Source organism: Cupressus sempervirens, chromosome 8 (genome assembly GCF_028749045.1).
Source record: "Cupressus sempervirens isolate cs-2001-9-10 chromosome 8, ASM2874904v1, whole genome shotgun sequence".
NCBI classification, from domain to species: Eukaryota; Viridiplantae; Streptophyta; class Pinopsida; order Cupressales; family Cupressaceae; genus Cupressus; species Cupressus sempervirens.
In genome coordinates this window covers 595,454,801-595,466,083 of record NC_143125.1, presented here as the reverse complement: position 1 = coordinate 595,466,083, position 11,283 = coordinate 595,454,801, and positions in this window count along the sequence as shown.

Genomic DNA, 11,283 nt, shown 5'->3' with positions numbered 1-11,283 from the left:
AAGCTCTTGGAAAACTTAGAAAAGAAAAAGAACATCGAGAAAAATGCCATTGTGATTAATGATCAAAATATGAACAAGGAGAACCAAAATGATAATGCTTCTCAGGAGGGTGTAAACAAAGACAATCAGTTAAAGCTAGATGATTCCCAAGATGTGACTATTAACCCAAAGAAAATGTATGAAGATGAGCCCAATGAAGATGACAAAAATATAGTGAAACTTTCTTTCCTCCACAAGGATAAATTGAAATGTGATGTTTCTCTCTAGGTTGATTCTTGGCTCTATAATGAGAACATTATTCTCAAGAAAAAGATGGGGGAGATCTAGAAAGACCTAGATGAAGAAAGAACTAAAAGAATTCAGTTGGAGAACCAAGAGGGTAATATCCTTGAGAAGTTAAAGGCCTATGAAATGGAGTTGAACCAACTAGTTAAGGATAGGGTTCATATGGATACCTCAAGTTTGTATGAAGCTACTACAATCATTGGTAAAAGAAGAAATGAGTAAATCATCTCCCCTTTTGTAGTTTAGCTATTTGGTGGCTGTTGTAAGAGAACTAGGCAAAGTACTAAGAAATTTTTTGTTGCTACTTTGGGTTTGGATATGGAGGACATCCTTCAAGGAATTATGGTGGCTAATAAGGAATTATCTAAGGTGATCAAAGAGCTAGCTTAATTGTAGGCTCTGGTTACTAGTTGGGTTGCTGGTCCTGGTTTTCCTATCTCCATTTCTTTTTCTAGCTTTTGTTTTTTGATACTTTGTCAGATTCTAGGTCCTTGTAAAACCTAGTTTTGAGCTCTAATCTATTGGAAATATTCAAGACTATGCTAGGTTACTAAGAGGGGAGGGGTGAATTAGTAACCTTTAAAACTTTATCAAATTTAGCACTTTATAGCAATATACCAATTATCATCTATTGATCTAATTGCATGGATGAGAAACTAAAAACATAAAACATTTATAACACTTGAACACAATAATTTGGTGGCTGAGAAACCTTCCAAATAGAAAGTGAAATTGGGGTGGGGATGATACCCATAAAAGTTCAATACTATAGCATAAAGTCGGCTTGCTAAGGCTTACATTAGTCACTTTTGATTATCTACTCTGTTAGGAGCAATTAGGACTACTAGGTCCACCTTGTCAAAGGTTTTACAAACACACAATGAAGTATGCACTTTGTTAAGAGATTTAAGAAGAATTGTTAAGTCTATCTTGTGAAAGGGTTTAGATTGATTCACCTATTAGAATGAAATAGTTGATCTCTGACTTACAACTAAATTGTTGATAGAGATTCTTTGAAGCACTGATCACCTTTTGTGATGATTATATGTCTCTGTTCATCATTTTCTAATATAACCTTCAATATATACTTTATCTACTGCTTGATTACATTCACATTCTTACATGTTCATTATCTTGCATATTCACACACACATTGGATATAATACAATACATTACATATATATACAAATCCAATTTACAAAATCACAAAGTCGACCAATATACAAGTTAACACCAATATTACAAAGTTGGCCCACATGTAGATACTTGGGTTCTGAAGACTAACTTGGTGAAGTTTTGATACTCGACGTCCACTATCATTACTCATCATCGTCATGCATTTGGTACAAGTAAAAGCTCAGTCCATACTAATCACATCAAAGTAGTCTCAAACTTGGTCTATACTAGTGACTCGATAAATACCATGTCCCTTGTCATAAATTGAATCACTTGGTAAACACTAATCATCATACTTCTTGATTAACACTAACTTTATATTCCAGGAACTATAAATTTAGTAGAAATTGCAAAGCTTGGTAACCACTGGAGTGCTCAAGTTGAATTGCTAGACTTCATAGTGACTGAATTCACTTGGTAACCATGGAATTGCTTGGTAGGAACTGTAGAGTTCGGTGGCTACTGAATTACATAGAAAACACTATAGACTATTCAATGAGTTTGGTAGCCATATAGAATTTGAATAAGTGTTTTCACTAATAAAAAACTTGACTAAATGTCAACAATCTTCCCCTTTGGCATTAGTGACAAAAACACTTATCAACCAAAACTTGTATAGATCACAATGTGATACTAGCTCGATATGGTATACTCTTTTTGAGATTTTCTAAAAATTTGTCTTTGTAAGTATATACAATATAATATATCTACAAATTCTCTACTATATACACTTTTTCCCTATGCATGGTTCTCCCCCATACAATATAAATAGTATCTCTCTATACATAGCATAATAAGTGTCTCTCCCCATATATAGCATACTAAGTGTCTATCCCCCTTTTTGACAATAATGCCAAAGATTTATTCAAAATTATTTAGATGGAGACACCAAAATGAGAAATAAAATCGAAATGTACCTTGAGAATAAGTGATAATGTCTTATCCCAATTCTCTTGCAAAACTGTGCACATATGTAGAGCAACTTGCACTTCTGCAGATAGTTGTATCATGTGGTTTACAATGGAGAAGTTGTTGTCATGGATCAAGGTTTTTGAATAAACAATATGTTTCTACATTGTATCTATGATAGGAAGGATCATGTTTTGAATATCTATCAATGTATATTGGATCCTTGCTTCTTCTCTCAACAACTCTGCCTGCATGTCTAACAAAAATCTGATCTTCATATAATGTGTAGAACTTAAACTAGGGTCAAGTTGCAATTGTTGAGCATTGGCTTTCATATCCTCATCAATCTTTGTCAGTTTGCTCTTTATCTCCTTTGTGATCTTGGTAACATCACATAATTTCACAAAAAGTGATGTCACATTGGTGCAAGAGGTTTCAAGATTGGTCAAAATTGATGAAAGCTCAACTTGTTGAATGGCAATTTTCTGAACTATGTGCTCAAACACTTTATTATCAAATTTCTTTTCAGCTTTCTCAATTAACTTGTCTTGACCACTAGATTCCTCATTAAACTTTTGGACTGCCTCTTCTAATTGCAATATAATAGGTTGAGAAGAATATATCTCAATACATATTTCCTTAGAAAAAATGTTCTTGGCATCATTAATGATTTTCTATTCCTTATGTCTTTCCTCTCTCAATCTCTTTTGCTTTGCTTTCTTTTGAAGGAGTTGACTAGCTATATGCATTTGATCTGCTATGAGATTATCAAAGTCTCATTTAGGAATTTCTATTTTCTCATCTAGGTCTATATCCTGTTCTATCTCCTTTCCTCTGCCAAAAAATCTTTTACTTGGTTGAACCTTGGTTTCAACTATCCTTGTACTTAATGCCTTTGGATCTAGAATGGAAACAATTGTAGATATACTAGGACTTGCTATGAAAATTGATATAGTACTTATTGATGGAATTCTAATAGGAATGCTTACTCAATCCAAAACTAGAGTAAACAAAACTGTAGTATTCAAAATTGAAGCACTTACTATTGAAGAGCTCAAAATTGTAGAAGTCACTATACTCATGCATGATGACTCAGTAGCTAAAGAAGAGGGAGGCTGCAACTTGGTAGATGAAGTGGTAGAAACTTCTATTAATGATTTGCTAAGCTATGTAGGGGTGAAGAGTGATTGGACATTTGAAGTACCTATAGTTGTCACAATCAAACTTGTTGAAGCTATCTCCAAGCTTGATATGGTTGTTGGTTTTCTTGGAGAGTGAGGAAGTGAGGCAATGACTATAACTACTATCTTCATAGGGTTAGTCTCCTCATCATCTTCTTTATCTTCCTCAGTAGCTTCTTCCTCCTTATCTTCTTCAACTTCCTCATTGTCAAAATGTGTGGGCTCAATGTAAGTTTCTTGTTCCTCATCATCATTGTCATCATCCTTAACTTCTACTAGGAAGTCACTTTATTTATGCAAGTGATGAACATTCTTCCACATGCTTTTGGCATGCATGCTCTATATCCTTGATCAAAATTAAACAAGTATTAAATCTAAGAGTCATCTTATCTTCATTTTTCTTTAAGGACTCTTTTACATCAACATATATCATGCTAGGTAGCAATTGTTGGAAATATAGATGAAGTAACTGAGAGGGGGGGTGAATCAGTTACCACAAAAATATTTCACAGATCCCTTAGATGTCTTTAAAACATGTTACTGCTGTCACTCGATAGCTATATAGAAAAATATTGTAACTTGATAAATGCAGTGTATGTTGTCTTTAATAGATCTTAAACATTCACATTGATTAACAAGCATTGATAAAAGAAATAACATGAACACATGAGACACCTGATTTAATGTGGAAACCCAATATGGGAAAAACCACCAAGTAACTACCTACCAATTTTCACTCTTTTGAATTGAGCCTGTTAGGAGCCAACCCTGTTAAAGGTTACAAAACACAGTGTTAGGTGTGACCTTGTTAAAGGATTTAATCACCCTGCTAGGAGTGGCCTTGCTAGAGAAATTTAGAACAATTCAATAGAACTATCACCTTGTTAGAGGATTTACAAAATGGCTATTAAACCATCTCTATTAAGAGATTTGGAAATCCCTACTACAATTGTGAGAAAGTAACAATGAGTTGACCTAAATGAGATGCAACTGAATTGCTGATACAAATCTTTGTTTTGCTTCACTAGATCCTCTCTGATCAAATACAACTTTGTTTCTCCTCGAGGATATCTGATCCTTCTTCAAAGTTCAGTCACACTTTCCTCTTCACATAATCAACACACTTGCATGCTCACTCATTACACTCATCCATGCTTTAGAATTCACAACTTGACCTATTATTTATACCTTACAAATTGTCAATTCAGCTCATTTAGAAGTTACAATTATCAATAATCATTACATCAGTCGACTACAATCATTACATGAAACAATTAAACTTTATTTCCCAAAGCAATGAAATCCTTCATTGGTTGACCCTGCTCGGTAAACACTACTCTAGAAATGATTTCCAGTGTTAACCAACTGAAGCTCGGTGAACACTGCAAACTTTGCAAAAATCCTTTGGAGACCGAGTAAACTTAGTAAACACTGATTTTCCTTCACTAACCTTGTGAGCTCAGTAGAAACTAACTTCTGCCATAGAAACCTTCGATGCCCAAGTGAGCTCGGTATAAACTATTCCACGAAGTATTTTTCAGGAACACTCAATAGACTTTGGAATTTTCTTTGTTGACCAACTAAGCTTGGTAGATTCTGTTAGATAACTGATATGACATTTGTGTAACATCAAAGACAAAACGCAATTGAACAATTTTATCCAATAATCTTCCTCTTTGGCATTGATGTCAACACAACATGTCATAGCAAAATGAAATTTGAGAACAAGTCTTTTCTGACAAAATATTTCTCCCTCTTAGATTTTATGTCACAATCTTCTCTAATGCTACAATCTCCTCTGCGAAGAAATCACATAGATTCTTTTCTAAATAGAAAACTCTCCACAAAAAAATTCAAATTTCAAAAAGATATGATAGTACACTCTCCCTCTCTGACAACACATGCCAAAAACAACACATACCAAATGAGTAATAATGTACATTGAGTACTAATTCATATGCAATGTTTCCATGACTATGTTGGATCAACTGAAAGATCTTCAACTTGGTTCTTGTTGATGCATCACTAAAACTTCATTTTAGTGAGCTTCAGATAGGGGAATGACCCCTAACTTACCTCTTAGATACAAGAATGCATTCTTAGGTAATGCCTTGGTGAATATGTCAACAATCTGCTCCTTTGTATGGACATACTCCAATCTGATATCTTTATCTTGCACCAATTATTTGACAAAGTGATACTTTATAGCAATGTGCTTGGTTTTGGAATGCATCACTGGATTTTTAGATATGTTGATTGCACTTGTATCATCACAAAGCATAAAAACTGGTTCTTTGATCTCAACCTTCATGCCTTCCAATAACTGTTCAAACCAAACAATATTAGAACAATTTATTGATGTTGCAACATACTCTGCTTCTGTTGTAGATTGGGATGCACAATTTTTCTTTTTATTTGTCCAAGAAACCAACCTCTTTCCAAGAAAGAATGCTCCACCACTTGTACTCTTTCTATCATCAATGTTTCATGCCCAATCGACATTAGTAAACACTTTCAAGTCCAAATTTCCTCCAAGTTTGTACCACAATCCATAATCTTAGATCCTTTTGATTGCCATCATGTGATTGTCTCTAGGTTTTTCTGAAATTCTTGCCACAATACCAACTACAAGAGCAATATTAGGCCTTGTATGAACTACATACTACAACTTTCTAATCATTGATCTATATAAGGTCTAATCTACCTCTTTTGATTCATCATCCTTGGTAAGCTTTAGTCTAGTGCACATGCGAGTTCCAACTGGTTTACAATCTTCCATACTAAATTTCTTGAGTATCTCCTTGATGTATTTAGATTAAGTGATGTAGATGCCATTCTTGCTCTACTAAATTTGAAGACCAACAAAGAATTTAACCTCACCAAACATTGACATCTCAAATTCCTTGTTCATTTTCTCAAAATTTTTTTTGCATTGATCATCATTTCCTATAAACAAAGTATAATCCACAAATATTTTTGCCATTTCTGCCAAAACAATCTTGTTATCTGGTCCTTCCTTGATATACAAGCTACTATTATCATTAGTTCTCTAAAAACCAATCTGAATAAGATAGTTATGCAATCTTTCATACCATGCTATAGGGGCTTGTTTTAGACCATACAATGCTTTGTGTAACTTGCAGACCATGTCCTTCTTGTCTAGATCAACAAAACCTTCAGGTTGCTCAATGTAGACATCTTCATCTAGAATACCATTGAGAAATGCTGATTTGACATCCATCTAATATACCTTAAATCCTTTGTGTGTAGCATATGCAAGTAAGGTCCTGACACCTTCTAGTCTTGCAACATGAGCAAAAGTTTCTCCACAATCAATTCCTTCTTCTCGAGAGTAGCCTTTACATACCAATCTAGCTTTGTTTCTTGATACCTTACCATCTTTATTCAACTTATTTCTAAATACGCACTTAGTTCCAATCACATTTTTGTCTTTAGACCTAGGTACAAGAGTCCAAGTTTTGTTCTTCTCTATTTTCTCTATCTCTTCATTCATAGCCTCAATCCAACTTTCATTTTCTAATGCATCTTTGACATTTCTAGGTTCAAAATTAGCAAGTAAACAAGTACCTTCTAACTTACTTCTTATCATAGTACCTTCAATTTTTTCTCCAATAATCTAATTTGGTGCATGATGTCTCCTGACATACTTTGCTAATACAAGTTCCTTGCCTTTTGACTGAGTTCCACTGTCTTCATTTTGAGTTTCAACTTTTGGCTCTAGTTGATTTGACTATTGCTTGGGTCCTTCAAACTCGATAGGCATTGGCTCAGTAGCATCTGAATGTGACTCAGGTTCTTGCAACTTAGTGTGAACTTCTTGCAACTCAGTGACTGAAGACTCAGGAGTAGAAGTTTCTTGATTGGCAGATGTATCTAGCACTATATTAGGTTCAATGAAAACAAATCTCATGTAATCTTCTGGTTCCTTTTTGCTTTATTATTCAATTCTTTCTACAAACTCATCAACTTTCACATGTGCACCTTCTATGAATTTGTGAGTAGATAAATTCAAACATCTATAAGCCTTACTCTTGCAAAAATATCCCAAAAATATACCTTCATCACCTTTCACATCAAATTTTTCTTTTCTAGATTCTTTCAAAATATAGCATTTGCTTCCAAATACTTTTAGGTGCCTTACATTGGGTTTATAACCATACCATAACTCATAGGGGGTTTTGAATGAGTCCTTCTTCAACTATACTCGGTTCAAGGTATGAACTATAGTGCTGATAGCTTCCTTCTAGTATTTGATAGCAATGTTCTTTTCAATCATTAGAGTTCTTGGACAATCCATGATAGATCTATTCCTCCTTTCAGCTATTCCATTTTGCTCAAGAGTTCCAGGAGTTGATCCCTATTTTTTGATTCCTCTTTCAATGCAATTTTTTTGAATTCACGGGAGATTAATTCATCACCTCTGTCTAATCTCAAACATTTCAATCTTTTCCCTGTTTCCTTTTCTACTTTGGCCAAATACCATTTGAACTTTTCAAATGCTTCTAATTTCTCTCTCAGATACATGACAGTCATCATTCTAGAGTAATCATGAACAAAAAGAATGAAGAACTTTTCTCTATTATAGCTCTCAATTCCAATAGGTTCACACAAATCAGTATGCACAATTTTCAAAATTTCTTCAGATTGATAGTTTTTACTTTAAAAGCTAGTCTTTTTGATCTTACCAATCTGAAAATTCTTGCATAGATCAACATTAGGTTTCTTTGTACGAGGAATGCCTCTTACTATCTTGAATTTTCTTATTTTCATCGTGTTATCAAAGTTCACATGACATAACCTTCTGTACCATAACCAACTTTCTTCAACTTGAGCAATAAAACATGAACATTCACCAAGTTCAAGATAGAACAAGTTATCTTTTGTTTGAATGAATGATCCAATCAATTTTCCTTTGTCATCCAATAGTCTTGATTTTCCATGCATGAATTCCACCTTGAATCCAATATTGATTAGCTGTGCCACACTCAAAAAATTGTGTTTTAGTCCTTCAATCCAATAGGCATTATCACATACAAGCTCTTTGGTTAGTGAGACTCTTCCTCTTCCTTTTATGTAACAAGGTTCATTATTACCAAATCTTACACTACCACCATTATAGTCTTCAAATTGTTCAAACTTTGTTTTTTTACCAGTCATATGATGTAAACAACCACTATCTATGATCCATGTATCATTTTTTCTTACATGATAGATAAGTGCCATCGTATCTTCCTCATCATTATCAGATTCATCTTTCATAGTAATGTAAACAATTTCATCTTCACTATTGTCAGAATCCTTAGCTATGAAACATGTTTTCTTACCTTTTTCCTTGAATGATTTGAATTATTTCTTTCCATTACACTTGTGACCTTTCTTCTCATCCTTTTTTTTCTTGTTTGGGCACCTAGAAGCAATATGACGAATTTCCTCACATGAAAAATAGATTAGAGGAACTTTACCTTTGTATTTTCCTTTGCATCCAGAATATTTCCTTTCTAGTAGAACTTCAAGATCACTATCATAACTCTATTCTAATTCTTCTTCACTTTCTGATTGAGAATCTTTTATCTTTTTTACCTTTTCATTGAGTGAAATCTTGGCTTCAAATGCTGATTCAATGTTCTTGGAAGCTGGAACATAGTTGTCATAGTTATCTAGCTCAAATGTAGTCAATATTCCTACTATGGCCTCTAAATTTATCTTATGATTTGCTTCACATCTTCTTTCTTGAATTGCAGAAACTCTAATTGCATAAATGGGAAGAAATGTTCTAAGAACTTTACTTACAACTATTTCCTCTTTGATATCTCTTCTAGAAGCCTTGATTGCATTGATGCTTGCTTTGAATCTTTCAACATACTTGGCAATGTTCTCATCCTCTCTCATCCTTATTTGATCAAATTATCCTCTTAAACTTTCTACTTTGGCTCTCCTCACATTGTCATCACCTCCATAGATATCTTTCAACTTGTTCCACATTTCAAAGGTAGTTTTATAGTGCTTGATATCATCAAATTCTTCATAGCTTAATGAAGATTCAATGTCTATCATCATGGTGTTATGAGTCTTCTTCTTAGTAATGTCATTGATAGATAATGTACCAGAAGGAGTTACACATTCTTGATCAAGGTATTTCAATCTTGTATCTCCAATGGCAGCTAGATGGAGTCTCATGAGACCTTGCCATGCTGAAAATTTATCCCTTTTAAGCCTTGAAATTTCCCTCTTGTAAGACATCCTGATCTTTAGCTTAGATCCTTGAAATCCTTCCTGCAAGCACCAAATGCTCTGATAACAATTGTTAGAAATATAGATGGAGTAACTAAGAGGGGGGGGTGAATCAATTACCACATAAAATATTTCATAGACCCCTTAGATGTCTTTAAAACATGTTACTATTGTCACTTGGTAGCTATACAGAAAAATGATGTAACTTGGTAAATGTAGTGTATGTTATCTTTGATAGATCTTAAACATTCATAGTGATTAACATGCATGCATAAAAGAAATAACATGAACACATGAGACACTAGATTTAACGTGGAAACCCAATATGGGAAAAACCACCAAGTAACTACCTACCAATTTTTTCTCTTCTGAAGTGAGCCCTGTTAGGAGCCAACCCTGTTAAAGGTTACAAAACACAGTGTTAGGTGTGACCTTGTTAAAGGATTTAATCACCCTGCTAGGAGTGGCCTTGCTAGAGGACTTTAGAACAATTCAATAGAACTATTACCTTGTTAGAGGATTTAAAAAATGGCTATTAAACCAACTCTGTTAAGAGATTTCAAAATCATTGCTACAATTGTGAGAAAGTAACAATGAGTTGACCTGAATGAGATGCAACTGAATTGTTGATACAAATCTCTATTCTACTTCACTAGATCCTCTCTGATCAAATACAACTTTGTTGATCCTCAAGGATATCTAATCCTTCTTCAAAGTTTTCTTACACTTTCCTCTTCACATAATCAACACATTTGCATGCTCGCTCAATACACTCATCCTTGCTTTAGAATTCGCAACTTGACCTATTATTTATACCTTACAAATTGTCAAGTCAGCTCATTTACAAGTTATAATTATCAATAATCATTACATTATTCAGCTACAATCATTACTTGAAATAATTAAACTTTATTTCCCAAAATAATGAAATCTTTCACCGGCCGACCCTGCTTGGTAAACACTACTCCAGAAATGATTTCTAGTGTTAACTAACTGAAGCTTGGTGAACATTGCAAACTCTACAAAAATCCTTTGGAGACTGAGTGAACTTGGTAAACACTAATTTTCCTTCATTGATCTTGTGACCTCAATAGAAACTGACTTCTACCACATAAACCTTTGATGCCTGAGTGAGCTCTGTAGAAACTATTCCATAGAGTATTTTTAAGGAACACTCAATAGACTCTAGAATTTTCTTTGTTGACCAACTAAGCTTGATAGATTATGTCTAATAACTGATATGGCATTTGTATAGCATCAAAGACAACGCACAATTGAACAATTGTATCCAATAGTAACTACCTTAGGGTTTTTGCATAGAATTCTTTTGTTGTTTGCATAGCAAAGTCTCATCTTGGCTTTATTTTCTCTAATAATTCATTAGAGATTTGCGAGGCTATCTGATCTAGTGAATACTTCCATTTTCCCATTTTGGTTAACACTAGTTCTTCAACCTATTTCTTTTCTGCCTCTAATCTTG